This window comes from Paramormyrops kingsleyae, chromosome 22, assembly GCF_048594095.1.
Source record: "Paramormyrops kingsleyae isolate MSU_618 chromosome 22, PKINGS_0.4, whole genome shotgun sequence".
Classification (NCBI taxonomy): domain Eukaryota; kingdom Metazoa; phylum Chordata; class Actinopteri; order Osteoglossiformes; family Mormyridae; genus Paramormyrops; species Paramormyrops kingsleyae.
In genome coordinates, this window is record NC_132818.1 from 10,162,137 (window position 1) to 10,178,741 (window position 16,605).

The window sequence follows — 16,605 nt, forward strand, 5'->3', positions numbered from 1 at the left end:
TTCTGATCTGTTTTGAAATTACACCCATAATTACACCCAGACCACAGGGGGACAGGCTGAGGGGATAATCGGCAATGCCGTTCAGCGGTTCATTTTCAGACTGGCCGGACTTGCTGTGGCGTAATGAAACGAGATTTTGCAGGTTTACATCACACTGCAGGGAAGTGACACTACTGCACCGCTGCTCAGATATTAGCACGATACACTGGCGTCCCAAAGCTTAACCTGAGACAGTCGCCTGTTCCTATTGGTCTGGCGTTTTATGCATCCATCCATCCATTTTCCAACCCGCTTATCCTACTGGGTCGCGAGGGGTCCGGAGCCTATCCCGGAAGCAATGGGCACGAGGCAGGGAACAACCCCGGCCTGGGGGGCCAGCCCATTGCAGGGCACACTCACACACCATTCACTTACACATGCACACCTAAGGGCAATTTAGTAACTGGTCTGGCGTTTTATACATTTTTATTCGTAGCTCCAGTTATTTCAAGTCATTTTACTTTGTACAAGTTTGCTAAGACTAGCGGAGAAAAAGAACAAGTTATGTCCTTTCTGCATAAATGACCAGGCAACCCTAAGGCTTCTGCACCTACTATAATCTTTGCCTGGGGCAAAATGGGCGGGTCACCTGCACAGGATATTAGCGGAAAATAAAAGCAGCCTTTTCAGGGCCGGTTTCCATTGGTCCACCTTGATAAGGGAATTTGAAAAGATCAAAGAGGTCAAGGATCACATCAGAGGAAGCGCAGAGATCCTGACCCGCTCGCAGGCAGAGCGGTGGGCAGACGGCCGGACGGCGTCCAGAGCGTGACTGAAATAAACAGACTTCACATGGTAGACTCCCATTGCCCAGCTGCAGTCTGAAAACCAGAGGCACCATTAGCAGAACCAGTCTGGGTAACAGAAGAGACAGAACTGCTGTGTTCATGGCGCCAGGGTCCGTATCTGCAGCACTAAGGCCGGGCACAGCCCTGCGGTGTCCGTAACATGTGTATCTAGCACCCCAGAGGAATCGTTCTCACACAGGTGAAACACTGGGCCAGTGTAGGCGTCACATGACCATGAGGACAGGCACTGTCTGATCGCTGACGGTTGGAGGGCCAGGCGCTGGCGGCGCTTACGTTTCCCAGCATGCCTCATTTTCCAATTCCCTCGCTGATCAGAAGTACATTTAGAAAATTCCTGTAGCGCAAAGACTAATCTCCTTCGGCAATCTAGTGACTCGGCCACTAAATGGCTTCTTACATCGCTGTGGCGATCACGGTGCTAGCCCGTCGCTGTTCCTGGAGACGCTGCGTCCAGTCGATGTGCGGACTTGGCGCCCTCGCCACTCAGGGACATTTGACCCTACAGATTTTTTATTTTTTTTCACTTCGCTTTGTGGTTTTCAAGCGCATGCTTTTCCCTTAGCGAGACCGAAAAGACTCAAAAGGCTGGAAAGGCAAATATTTTCTTAAGTCTCCTGGACGCCAGGTTGCATAAAAGCTTCCACAGCCGTTTGCATCGACCGCAACCGTCAGGAACCACAAATTCTGTTTTTATAGCCGTAAAACTGCCCCCACCAAAAAGCATCAATATATTCCATTCGCTTGAATCTTATAAATTTAAATGAACTGAAAAACAAGGCTTTCTCCCAAAAAGAAAACAGCCAAATAGGCTTATCTGTCCACTTGTTTTGTACACTATAGTAAAGTAACAACTCAAACAATTTAGTCAGTTGCCACTCCTACAGAACATCATCCGCTGATTCAATTTATTTATTTACACAAAAATTCCATCACATAGTGACAAATCATACATTTCCAATGTATGAATCATTTTTGCTTCAGTTGGTATAATAGAATACTTCAGATTAATAAGATAAAGCTGTGGTTAATTTTTTTCTCTGTGTACTCAGTGTGGGAGTAGAGGAATTAAGGATTTAAAAGCTCATTTTAACCCGTGACATATACAACATTCCAGTTTAATTGGTGCCACATAGATGTTCCAGAATTTGGGTATATTTTCCCTGCATTTTACAATAACAAGAGAAAAAGCGATAGGTCTCTCAGTGGAAGTAACCTCGGGGGAAAAGGTCATATTTAGGGTCAGTGTCACAGGTGGTTCGGCGCTGCTTGGCTCCAGTTGTCATAACAACGGTGGTGAAGCACATGTAGGCTCTTAGACAGCATTTAGGCTTTAGAAAAGGGGGGCGTAATGACCCCTCCTTGTTTACTGATGGCTCTGCCCCCTGACATCCCTTTGGTCTTCTTTCAGGGCAGGGGGGGGATGCCTAAGCCCTCTTAGTCCCCCTTCCTTGTATGAGCAACAGGGTCGATTACAGGTGTGTTTCCAGGCTTGTCCTCTCGCAGTAATTACAGGTTCCAGCCCAATCACTCGGCGACCCGTCATCGGGACGGAAAGAGGACACGAGCTGCTTCTGGGAGAGGACCCTCTTTAATCTGGTGAGCAGAGAGGCCAGCAGAAAGGCCCCCAACCTTAGATAACAGCCCCCCCCCCCCCCCCCATCCCCAGATACCAGCCCAGATATCTATAAACCCACAGTGCGCAACATTCACAAATAAACAAAACCCTGCAAAATGATTTATTTAAAAAAAAACGATTGGTTACCCTTCCAGACTCAATTACAAAATCGCAATAAACACGGCAATCAATCTTCATTACAGTACTGGGGGGCCCTAAGGATTTTTTTTTTAATCGAGGTAAAAGGGGTCATATATACGCCGAGTGGGTGGACTGGAATGTCCACAGTAAGGCCTTAAGGTGGATTTCGGGTAGAGATGGAGGTGCTTCAAAGCTGGAGGCCGTCACCTAAATCCCACATTACTCTACCAAGCGGGAAGCAGCACCTCGTGTGTGAACGCCACGTCTGTACGCAAAGGAGCCCAGAACAGAGGGGTAAACAAAATCCTGCTTGTAGGCAGAGCAACCACAGACTCCCCCTTGATTTAACAACATAAAATACGATAAAAAAAGAACGGGGAGTCATTAAAACCCACTGCATGCTTCAAGCGGCAAGTTTCACTTTTATCCATCTTTTTTGCTCTCTTCTCACCGGTCTTGAATATAAAGCCTCTTTACTCTGTGACATTAATGGCGTTTAGGTTTTTTTTCCCAGTTCTCCATAACTCACAACTAGTCACAGTCCTGCAGAAGAAGGTGAAACTGGTTCTGTTATGGTAGCGATTTTAGTTCAACCAAATGCTCAAGTGCAGAAACAGGCCGAAAGCCACGACTGAGAATCGCTGTCCTTAGCACACACATGCTGTGTGAGAGACACCCCAAAAACAAACGGAGAGGATCTTTTCCCCTGAATCACTGTGAGCGGTGGCATACTTGGCGGGATATTCAGGGGGCACTATTTTGGGTGCCAAAATCTACCATCAGGGACTCCCCCCCCCCCCCCCAGAATTTCTAGTTATGTTGCTAATCTCTACCATACAGTACAGGACAGCGTACTTTCTGAAACCCAATGGTAAATTTACCACAGCTCAGCAAAGCAGATGGTGTTTTATCAGCCACTTGAAAGTATGCAATTAAAATGTTTACTGCAGTGCAAAAGGTGTTTATTTATATTCAAATTTGCATTTAATTATATTGCAGTGCTTATGACAAGTGCATTAAACAACATAAAAAGAACATCGAGAGGACCACATAACCGTATAATGTATAATTCAGACAGACTTCGTGTAGTTTTATCTCAGTTTATAATTACAGATTTAAAGGCACGGAGTAGGACAGTGCTTAGGGTGACCACCTAATCCATGCCCGGGAGGAAACTTGGAGCTACTCCTGGTTTTACAAACTACTTTAATACTGAAAGGCTCCTGCGCTTGGCTAAATAGTTCTTCTTGTGCTTTGCTTGGTTTGTGTCCTTGATTGAAAGACTCATCCAGCTGTTTTACATTAACATTAGTGACACATGCATGATTATAGAAGACTGACCAATCAGCACGCAGCAAGAGCTCAGTGCATAAGTGAAATCCAGGTCCTTTTATTTGAAATGGTAGTTTACAAACCCTGTCCTAGGGGGTCACCCTAATTGTAATGTGTAATGAAATTTTCTCCACGATCAGTAACGCTGCATCACCAGTATAGAACCCTGTAAGTCCCTGAGCCTGGTGTCTCTTTCATAGACCCATCATGAGTATAGGCGGCGTTTTGGTTGCATGGCAACATCAGACTGACCGCCACCGCCCACAAAACTCCTCAATCGCCGCAGCACCTCGGGCATAAAGTCACATAGGGCCCATCACACAAGGTCCCCTCACCCCGACAAGTCATCAACCGCACTGCAGTCGGCCAAAGACACATGTAAAACCCCAAGCTTCATTTAGGTCCTCAAGAATCACTTGACATCACTTAGCAATCAGCTGATGGAAACGGCCACTTGACATGGCCATGGAGGCGCACAGGCAGGAAGCGGAATGTGAGAGAATGTAGGTCACATGGTATCTGCGGGTCAATCCGCATCAGCGCTGCCCAGCTGCCATCCTTCGGGGGGGCGATCCTGGACTGGAAGGTGCGAGCTCCCCACTGCATGACCTCATCACACAATTAGGCCCAACAAAAGCCTGGCCCGGAGTTTAAATGCCACGCCTCCCCCCGTAGCAGATAACATCTCGGAGTGCAGCACCTCCCGAACGCTGTGAGCGGCCAGGCAGATACAGCTGCAAAGGAGCACCGATGGGGACAGTGTGCGGCCAGCAGGCCATCCTGCCCCCCCCCCCCCCAAGACACCGCTCGCCCATTAATTGATCGATACCCGATCTCTCAGGCACATTCAGGGGCGGTTCCCCGGGGGCCTGACCACAGCAGAGTGATACGTGTGGGAACCAGGCAGCAGCGCATCGACGCACCTGCTAAGTGACTAAGTGACCGTCCCCCTGTCCCCCACCCCCCCCCCCATTGTGACCAGTTTATATCCGGTTTCTCACTGAGATGGCTTTTGCGAGTGAAGAATGGCAGAACCGGGCCTTTCCTTTTTAAGCGGAGTGCAAGACGGACCTGCAGAGACACGGAGCTTGGAAACGGGCCGTAGAGAGAGACAGACTCAGAGCCAGAATCCCCGACGGCAGAGATGGCGGTGACTCGGGTCAGATTCAGGCTCCGGTTTCCGTCTGCACCGCTGCAAGGTGATTTCATGAGACAAGCATGTTAAATCCCAATCAAACAGTGAGTCGCACGCACACGCACCCGCCCGCAGACTGAGGCTGCTTTACGGCAACGGCACAGTCTGATGACATAAAATCAATACGAGCCGGAAATTAAACGGTGTTATTGCGATATCCAAATATCGTCCACGGGCCCTCTACTGAAACGAATAGTTTATGCTGAGGTAAATTAAAATCTGCTCACCAGTTGCTCATCTGTCCCATTGAATTAAGTTCTTGGGCAGAAAGACAGGCCACACATGTGTGTTTTCGTTTTTAATACCTCCAGAATGGCCAGCTGTGAAAGTGAATGCTGGATGTCGTGGGCAGAGATTTCCACAGAGAAAATGTTTAAACACTTCAAAACAACTGACACGGAATAATGTCAATGTAAACACATACCATGCATTTACCGTGCCAACATGATCTAACCCAACACTTACCACTTTAAGAGCTTTTGTGAATATTCTGAATATAAAATGTCTAGAATATTAACTATACTTAAATCTTTTGGGAATTGAAGTACAGCTATGCAATATAGCAATTTTATGTCTAATTCAATAATTGCTATAAAAATATATGATGTACCTTTAAAACGACTTACAATGATTTAATGCATTTTCTGTTAATAAAAAATGGTTAAATCTATCACTCGCATGTCATTGCAGGTAAACGGCAGCACAAAAAAGCTGTCCTTACCGCAAGTTTAGAAAAATTCGAACCCGGAATGACAAGACAGTAGTTACTAGTTACAAGCCCACAATTAGATGTAATGAAAGCAGCATATCATGTGGATTGTTACACGACCCCCTGACCCTGCTTTAATGAAATCCATAATACTGGGGAGCACTCTGTCAGCACGCCGCTTCATGCGAGCCTTAACGACCGGCTGCATGAAAGTCACCCAATAAGGTGGACCACGAGGAGAAGACTGAAGCGTGGCTTCATTAACCCATCTGGATCAGGTGTGGTGACGGCTGAAGCCCTTAAATCCCCTCACATCGCACTGAAATGAACAGGAAATACATGTGACATACACTCTCGGGCCAAAAATGTCACGGTTCGAATTTAAATCAGCAAGTACTTAAGAGCCAATGACTGGATCATTATTACAGCTCAGCAACATTATGCAGCAATAAAGTGAAGTCAGCTGAGTACCTGAATCTCCTGAATGACCAGATTATCCCATCAATGGGTTTTTTCTGTCCTAATGGCTTGGGCATATTCCATTACGATAATGCCAAGATTCATTGGGCTCGAATTGTCACACAGTGGTTCAGGGAGCATGAGGAGTCATTTTCACACGTGAATCGGCCACCGCAAACTTTTGACCTTAACCCCATTGAAAGTCTTTGAGATGTGCTGAAATTTTACAGAGCAGTTCGACTCATCTATCATCAATACAAGATCTTGACAAGAAATTAATGCAAATCTGGATGGAAAAAAAAATGAGATGTTGCAAAAGCACGTGGAAACAACGCATTGATGAATGTGCGCCATAATCAAAGCTAAAAGCAGATCTGCAAGGCTAACAAGTCTATAACTGCTGACCTGTTTGTGATACACCTGACACGCAATGGCCTCGCTAAGTCAGACACCTTCACCCCAGACAAATAGTTTAAAACACACAACTAGCAATAAAGGATGGTCTCAGAGACAACAGGAAACACCCTTAAAATATTTTTTAAAGGAGCATGTCTGCTGGAATCATGCCAAGGTACAGGAAAATCTCATTGAAGGTATAGTACTGTGCAAAAGTCATGAGCCATCAAAGATGATGAAGATAAATGATTTTAATGTTGGTGCAAAATTACGCCTGTTGACAATTGTCAGCTTGGACGCTGCAAAACCTCTCATAAGGTCACCCCAGTATTCGCAGCAACTGTCCAGTGCACCCATGTATGTTTTGGCGAATACATGGAATGGCTGAGGTGCCCCTGAGGAGAGATTTGGGAACCGAAGCAGTGTTCATCTAGACATCCAGCAAGATATCAGTAACTTTCTAGAGAACAGAAGAAATTGTCAATTTTTATTGCATTACTACTAATTTGCATATGTGCCAAAGTTAATTTGTGTGTTTTGTTCTGAGCAAATATGCTGCCATTGTCTCTTTATTATGTCTTTAAAGGGCTAATTGTGTTCCTAAGGAAATGTCATATAATTAGGCATAATTAGTGGAGCAGGTGGCTGTACAGGACATACAGTGAGGACCAGGAAGGTGGTGTGGGGGTGGGTCCAGCAGATAATGATAGAATGCCCCCCGACTGAGAATGAAGTGGCCCAAGAGAATGGATCTGAAAGCTCCGTTTGCATACAGGGACAAACCCCCCCCTGTCACACCGCTGAGTGATCAGGCTGCCGCGCTTGGTCACAGGCCTCCAGGCGCTTCCTACAATCAAAGTGCGCGCCGACCCGCGGCTAATTGGCCGTCACGTGGACATCAGCTGCTGCCCTGGTGGGCAAAAAAGAAAAAGAAAAAGAAAGATCCGACTCAGGAAAAGCTTCCAGATCGATACTGAACACCCCCAGCACACAATCCCCCACAACTGTTTGCAGATCAGTTTAAACAAATCAGATAATGCAGCGGGAGATGAATCCCAGGTTCCCACGGCGCCCAGGATCACTGTTCCCAGTCTACCAGACTGGGACCTACCTGGCCCAGCAAAGAGGGACGCAGTACAAATGCATGGCATCCATCTGAGTTCACATCTCTGTCAGGCGTGGGCCACCGGGTCCAGAACAGTCAAAGCCAAAGCCTAACAGTCGTGTCCTACACCAGTAACGCAATGCCAAGTCTCAAAATCAAGGCTGTTAACCTTACACCCCTATAAAAATGCTGGATCCAGTTTACCAGCAGAGCTGAGAAAATAAAATAACAGAATATCTCCTACATCGTCGTTTTGGCAGTAGACTTGCTGGCTTTTCCAATGGCGGCAAAGGCCAGATGACATCATCGGCGTCGTATCAAACGACACGGTGCCACTGTCCCCCGAAAAGTGACCCTAGAGCCGTTCTCAGCTTAACGTCTGCTTCTGGGGGGGGGGTTAGGTCTGACTGGCAACGATCTTTTTGCCGTGCTGTACTTTGCATCACAGATTATTCTGTCGCTTCCAGCAGTTATTGCCACGGAAACCCAAGCATTAAGCTGGTTTCAATTTAAGTCAGAGGAGAGTTAATAAGTTTGTGATAAATTCTCCGGTCCGACTCGACGGTGATTGGCTGCGGCGTGCACTTTCTGCCTCCTGATTGCCTTGCGTCCTCACTTCGCTGGGAAAGCACAAAGGGCAGTTCTGTTTCCCTGCTTCTATGTGGAGCCCCCCCCCCCCCAATGCAGCCTGCGTCCCCCCCGGTCGCTCTGGTATCACTGTCACCAAGCGGGATCAGGTTACCAGTGCCCAGCATGTGGGTTACAATGCTGTGGAAGATTCTAGAAACACATCATCACACCTACCATCACTCTGCCCTGCGCCCTGTCAGGTCACCAGCAGTTTCTGTAAACACCGGTGACAAAAAGCCTCAAGAGAACCAATTTTACTAAGTATAATACTCTGATTTTAGAATGTGGAGTTATGCTACATTGTAACATCTCTACATAAAAGCACTATGACAACGCTCAATGCATTATTTCGAATACAATGCAAAGTTATGTGAAACAGTAGGCAATCATGACCTGTTTGCCTGCAAATCATTTATAAAAAGTTGAATTATTTTCAAATATGTATAATACTCTGTTTTTATCTTTATTGTGTGAGCAGAGTTGCACTACAGGTACAACAACAAACACGACACATCAAAGGAACTACATCGACGCAGTATTTTGAACACAAAATTAAGTAAACATTAAGAAGAAGGTAAGGTTACCATAACTGGTTTATCTGCAAATAGTTAACAAAAAAATGAACTCATTTTCTATTTAGGAAGGGTCAATGCAATAGTCAGGTTACCACAGCAACCAGCAAGCATCTCATGCACAAGGTTACAGAGTTTTTAACGAGCAAAGGCTCCATACTTCTGGTGTCGCGAATATGAGACCCAGCACCCAATCTTCTCTGTGCAGGTCAATTAAAGACAATTTAGGGCTGAAGCAATTAAGTCTGATTTCAGGGGGAAATCACTGTAAAGGTTTCGCGGCTGTCACCTCGCGAATAAGGGGAAATATTTTGACAGGTTTCTGTGAGGTGCGTTCAGAAGCCGCGGGGAGGGGTGGGGGGGGCTAATTTCGTTGGCTTGATTGGAGGGGTCAGGCAGGGTCTGGTTTGCACAGTTCTGGATTGCTTGAGAGGAGATTAAATGAAATAGCATATTCGTATCCCACCTTTCTGCCAATTAGCTTTAAGTAAACAAAAGAGGCAGCGGGTAGCCACACACAAGAGTGTTAGACGCCCCCTCTCGGAGGGCCGACCTCCTTCGCCACGCTCGCTGACCTTTCGAGGGTCTCCCAATAACACTGAGCACGTGTAGCCTCTCGCTTACCGAAACGGCATCGCCATGGCGAGCGGCCGTGTTTCAGACTGGATCCGTTCCAGGAAGAGAGTAAACATCTCCTTTGTGGACAAGCAGGCCGCAAAACACGGATCTGAGGGGTCCACGATTCCCTGACTGAGGCAGCATCTGCAGGCCACATATTCAGCCAGTGTCGCCATCACATCACATCTCAACATTTACGCAACCTGTAGCACAAAGGATGCCATAATGAGTCTTGTAGCTCGATATGTAGAGCATTTTGCTAAAAGGTGGGAAGGTTGTGGGTTCAAATCCCAGAGAGCAGCTATAAATTAAAACTCTCCTCTACGGAGAGCTGCTTGGATCAAAGTGCCAAACAAACTTAAAATAAAAAAGATGACACGGCCTTTGATTCTATACTATTCATCTTTTGTAAAGGTGTGACAGCAAGGATGAAGGTTTGAATCTCCCCCCCAGCTCATCAGGATCCTATCAGCCCTGGTTCTCCCGCAGCTTCTGGGTCAGTTGAGGACGCAGCCCTGTGATCTGAGCTTCAGCGCAGTGACTAGCGGAACCATTCGAACCTGACGTGATGACATCATAGGGCCCGAGGCCAAAATACTGCCACATACCTCACTGGATGTTTGATCCATACCTCACTGGATGTTTGATACATACCTCACATGGATGTTTGATCCATACCTCACTGGATGTTTGACCCATACCTAACTGGATGTTTGACCCATACCTCACTGGATGTTTGACCCATACCTAACTGGATGTTTGACCCATACCTCACTGGATGTTTGACCCATACCTCATTGGATGTTGTAGCATTAAAATCTACTTAAATATCTAATTGCTTGAAAGAAGACTCCAGGTCATTAAATAGAACACATTTACTTCTTATAACTAAAACTAACATAACTAACAATTATTCTGATCTGCAAATCTTTTTTGTCCCTTAAGAAAACCAGTCAGATCTCCTTCTCAAACTGCCCACATCATGCTGCCTCTGTTTAGTGTCAGTAGCGTCCCCAGGGGGAGCTACCCAGAAACCCCAGCATGCTTTTCCAGTGGCCCCCCTCCCTCACATGCCAGACAACACCTCCAGGATTCCATGCCAGGGGAGACAACAGCCCTGGCAGGGGAGCCCCAACCTCAGGCGCTAGCTACCAGCTTTCCATACCCCCCGCAGGACCCTTGTGGAGAAACTGAGAAGCAAGACTCTGCTGGGTATCTGCAGAAGAGCCAGTCGCTGCCGGGGAACCTCCGCTGCTCCTTCGGAGACTGACTTACAGTATGTGACGCACAAGCCTCACATGGCGAGAGGAGATGTGACTTATTCAGCTGAAGAGCGACTGCATAATTTCTTCACTTGCATCTCGGCAGACACCCCCAACTCACGGTAGATTTTCCAGTTCCTCAAAGCCACATATTAAACATTTAACATGTTTGTAATCAAAACAAGCTCATTATTTTAAAAATATATAAGAACGTCATGGTGTGTGAGATAAATTCTGATGACCGTGATGCATAAACTTTTGAATCTGGGAACGGAATTCAGAGGGATAAAAACGACGTATCTGTTTTTGAGGATGCAGGTCTGATGACCACATCTCGACGGCAGGCCCCAGTTTCTATGAAAAGGACTGAATTGCAGCCAGAGACAAGCAGAAGCGCCCAGAGCACTGTATCGACATTTAAAAATTTTATTTTTTTTTGTATCGACATTTAATGCCTGAACTGAGTCTCCTACAATCATTAAGCTGCCTCTTCTTTGGGGATGAGTGTGGCATAAATGAGCTGTTTTGTTCACTAAAATCACAGGTAAGGAATCAGGTCAGGCCTCTAACCCCATTTCAGTGCATTTCACAAGTGACTGTGAAGTTGACAGTTGTTGTAGGTCCTATTTTTACAGTCCGATTTTCCTACGCGCAAAGCGCGTCATTCATTTCCACCGAGCGCATCCTTACAGCTGACGACTGGTTTTGAGCACCGCTGTAAAAATGCAGTAAAGCCGCATTTTAAATCATGCACCCGGGATTAGAGATGGGCCACTTGCTGGGAGGTTAAGTAGGTGCTAAACCCTCTTGGTTCTCCCTGATTATACCGTTTAGCAAGAAGCCATAAACAGCTTAACAGCTTTCAGGCTGACGCTGGGGTGAAAGGTGTGAGGGTGCTGTCTGAGGGTCTCTTCTGCGGGTGATATAATCCCTCATTTTGATCTATCAGATAGACCTGACAATTGAAAGATGGCCTTTTTTGGTCTGGGGGCTGTGAGGTTGTACAGGTTAGGGTACCACTTACCGGGGCACAAATACGTAGCAGAAACTCAGTAACTACTGAAGTGCAGAACATGAACAAATACAGTAGCTATTTGAGATAAAACATGCATCACGATACATTGATGATGGATAAACGAGGTATTTTGTTGTTCATGACTTGTTCCTTCAGTAGTTCCTTAGTAGTTCCTTCAGTAGTTCACAAAGATTTACAGAATAAACAGATATAGTGACAAATATAGTAACTGTTTAAGATAAAAGATGCACCATGATTCATTAATGATGAATTAACATGAGATCAGTTTGTAATTAAAACTTTCTTTGTGGTTAATTAGTACATAAGTAATAGTATAAGGGCTACATTACTTGTGCCCCCTGAAGTAAGGTGTGGCCCATGCAAGCTGTTTTACATAAACGGAAACAAAACTACACGTAAAAAAGTCTAAACCGCAAGCCTTGCTTCCTACACGCCGATTTAAGGTACGTATGAGGAAATGAACATTATGTTCTGCTTAGAAAAGACGAGTAAAGTGGTGAAAGTGACTGTGCTGCTAATATCCGAGTTCGAATATGAATCATTTTTAATTCCGAGTGTTAATTAACTTATGACTTAATAATCATGGGTGCTAAATCACGAGGAGCGTTGCGTGAGGACGTCACTGCAGAACGGATTACCGTCTCTCACCAGTCAGCCGTCTCAAAGCAGTGAAATTAACTAAACTGGTGCCCTGGAAACTCCACATCCCTGACAGGGGGTACGAGGTCACTGAATTCCTCCGGTGCTCACCGGGAACCTACACATGGCCAGTAGAAGAAGAAAACCCGTGATCACGGCACCATGCTGTCCAGTCATTAGCTAAATATCTTCTTTATTTATATCAGGCTGCTACTGCTCAGCTGCTCATATCAAAATTGAAGTATAATTTTTCTGTCACAAAAGCCTGAACAGCTATTTTAGGTAAAAATTAATGCGCCACTCACAAAAACAATGACTCCACACAGATACATATAAGTCATGTACAGTAATTATGAGCATATGCCTGCAACATATATCTTTCTACAAGGGTACATTTGTTCATATGTACCTTTCATGGTATAGACTCTGGATTTGCTTCATCTGCTTTGCCTTGTCGGATGTTTTAAACAGGCACATCTCAGACAGCCCCTGCAAACTGTGAGAACCCAGATGGGTCCTGATAAATGTCTTCGGGGCATTAGCCTCAGGGACATTCTCAATGAAGTAATGCCCCCCCCCCCACCATTATAACCCCAAAACTGTTCTCCCTCCGCCCCCTGCTATAAATCACCTTCAAATATGACAGAGAAGCATGATGTCAAAGTTCTTGAGAAGAAAGCAAGGCCCGCCGAATGAAGCACTCCCTCCTTCCTGCCACCCTGAGGACAGTGATCCTGCCACATGGGGTGATGAACAGACCAGCCGTTAGTGAGAGTCACGCGTCCGTCATTCGGGCAGGCCCGTTTCCTTCCTCCTACCCCACTGCATTGTCACTGCCGACTCCCCGATCAGGCAGAGATGGCCAAACTCGCCCGCGTTGAAATTGGACAACACTCCGGCCATCCGCAAAGCCCCGGTATGCGACTGTTTCACAGACCATAGGCTCCTCTGCTCTTTTGCGGAGGACAGAAAGGGAAGGCCAGGACTGACCACCGTGTAGCATACCATCACCAGAACCGCTCCTGGAGATTTTTGCGGAAAGAGTCGACGAGGGATGAACGCCATTCCAAGTCTACTTTGTGATATCTCTCACAATATGGAAGCGATTATTCTGAGACGAGCTCAAAGCGGGCAAGGCTCTCGCAGAGGGAGTGCGTCTAGGGGTCCCAACCGAGTTTTGGGCGTGCTTGCGTCTGCACACTCGCTCCATGATGGAGCTTATGATTGTAGCATCTGAAGGAATGAAGCTATGCTTTGTGGGGGTGGGGTTGCGTGGGTGGAGGGGCCTCTGGCTGAGATGTCGGCCTGTATTTGCAAGCACTCCCGGGAGGGACGATAACACTACACCTGGCACAAACTGTTGAAATCAGCACAGATGGTGCATGTGCATTAAATGAACCCTAGAAACAGGTACGCATCTTTCTATAGAACTAGCAAGGCATCATGGGAATCTTCAGAGTCTCTCGTACCCACATCGCCGCCCCAGTGGGAGTTCAGGAGTGCACCCCAGCATCGTCTCTGACCACAGGCCAGCTTTCAGGCCGTCCACCCCCCCCTCGTCCCACTAGCATGCTGGAAAAGCCGCCCCAGCCTAATAAGACAAATGGTTATTCGTCAGTCTCCCGGCCGCTAGCGATACGTCATAAACGGCCTTTAAGCGGTTCCACGTGGGACACAAGGGCACTGGCGCGTCAGTCAGCACGGCTGAAGAGAAAAGCCCCCATGCAAAAACACAGGCCAAGGGATTAGCAGACTTATGATGTCATGGTCATGTGACCTGCTCGGGAACCTCGCCGCCAAGATGCACTCGTGAGTGTCAGGGGTGCAGTGCAGCACTGCTAGGCGGCTTTTGACATGTCGTAGATCACTGTCGTTCATCTGCCCTGTTCTCGCATATGGACGCAATTTTCCCATGTCATGTGAGTAATGAGGCATCCTGATGATCGTGGATACAAGATATTGCAAACACATACACAGATGCACACATGATTTGTATAAAAATATCGTTACATAAACTGAAAGTGTCTTCTGGAAAAAAAAACAGCAAAAATTCACGTTTGCTTAAAAGTGAGTAGCATGTGTTTAACACGGTGGTTGATTACACAGGACTCATCGAGTTCGGTTCCTGATTCCAGGTAATAATGGTAATCTGAAGGTTTCCAAGCCACAGGAGGTCCTTGCAGAACCTTTCATCAAGGATCTCAACCTGAATCGTGTGGGTAAACCATCCAACTGTAACAAACAAGGAAGGGGCACTATGTAGCTGAGCCTGTGATTGGAAAGGTGTGGATTCAAGTCTCGTCCTTGACAGAATAATCATATGTCTGGTCCTGGAGTAAGACCCTGGGATAAGCATTCCAGTCTACCTGTACTGTACAATACTCATGCAAATGCCACAAAAATGATCATCAAACTGAAAGTTTCTATGGATGGAAGCATCAGCTAATCACCAGCAAGTTCTTTCTTAAAACATTGTGAAAATGGCAATAAAGGACATACATTTGTTTCATTACCATTCCGTTGTTTGCCAACGCTTGTTCCCTGCTACACAGTTGACATACCTGGGAGCCAAATTTGGACTGTGAGCACGTAAAGGCCACATAGTAGATAATGAGGGGACAGAACTGAAGCACGGTTCCAGCAGTCAACATTAGCAATGGACGAGTTGGGGGGGGGGGGGGGGGGGCATGAAAACGGAATCCATTCGTAGCATAAGCCGCAGAAATTAAAGCAGCCCCAGGGAAACTTATTAAAGTCTCGTAAAAATAAAGTTCACCAACGCAGAACACTATAATAAGTATCCTATTCAGTGCTTTACAGGACGTGGCAACTTTACGAGCGACTGGCAGAGGAGGGGACACTCCGGGGCCCCCATTTATTGCCCAGGTTGCCTGGAGACTTCTGCCTCCTTCAAAGGGCGAGATAGAGAGGAATCTGACCGCTCTGGGCAGGTCATGAAGCAAGCCAGACTCGAAACCCTCACAGCCACACAACCCAGTTCCAAATTAGGCCGATGCAAGCATGCTGCTGTTAAAATGTCACGATTAACGGGCTTGAATCTCTGCACAAAGACTGCCAGCTTGCTGCTAGCAAGTTATTAAAACACACATGTAGACATGCCCATTTTAAAACACCCTGTTAGTATTTCACTGTGGATGCCATCATTATTCTTGAGAGGACTGTAGTATCTTTGAGAACCGTTAACCAAAAATAAGTAACGTAACCAAGGAAATGGTTGAAGTAAAGTAAAAAAAAAAAAACTGCCTTTTTAAGAGCTGAAGACGAGGAACACCAAACCGATAAAATCACTAATGAGGGAGGGACAGGCAAGCTCAGGGGCCACTATGGGTGATAGAAAGGACTCCAGGATGAACTTTGACCTTTTTATTGGGATGGTTAATGAATGACAGTGTGAGGGAAGGACATTGTACGGCGTGTTGTGACAAATTGATATTAAGAGGCGGATGAGGGCGGGAGAGCCGGGAGGTATGAGCTGTCGGGATCTGCACTCCGTGTGTCGTTAATTGTTGATGATTAGCATTTGGGGGGACAAGGTGTGAAGGTGTGCAGAGGGACATGTGGGCAAGGCTGTGCCGTGTGTTGGCAGTTGGGGAGGCATGTTACAAGAGCTTGGGGGCTTACCTTTCTCTCAGAGGCTTCGGCTCAGGACAGCTGTTGGCAGTGCGAACCCCTGGCTACCATCTCCGTGGGTTTTCCTCTGTCATCCGAGGGATTCTTGCTTGCTTCTCCAGTTAGGTCCTGGCCCTGCACAGCCCAAGGATGGATCTGAAAGTTATGCAGGTGCTTCCAGCTTTACTGGCACCTAACCCTTCTCCTGGAGATCTACCACCCTGTAGAGCTTTAGGTGCAGTTTTAATTTAACACACCTGATACAAATAAGCATTGCAGCCAACTATTCTGAAGCTAAGCTGTCTCCAATACTGAGATGCTGCTGAAAGACCTGACACCTAAGCTCTGCATGGTAGTAGATTTCCAAGAGCAGGGTTGGTGACCAGTCAGCCCTGCATGCAATTGTGTGTATAAAGCT

General features: G+C 46.5%; 1 long non-coding RNA gene across 1 annotated transcript in view; it reads right to left on the reverse strand.

Moving 5' to 3' along the window:
• LOC111836907 (uncharacterized) overlaps nt 1-16,271 on the reverse strand; it is a 34,607-nt gene extending 18,336 nt beyond the window's left edge. Inside the window, exon 1 of the long non-coding RNA XR_002836513.2 lies at nt 16,200-16,271. This is a non-coding gene — a long non-coding RNA (uncharacterized lncRNA). The remainder of the gene's footprint in view (nt 1-16,199) is intronic.
• Between the last annotated feature and the right edge of the window lie 334 nt (nt 16,272-16,605).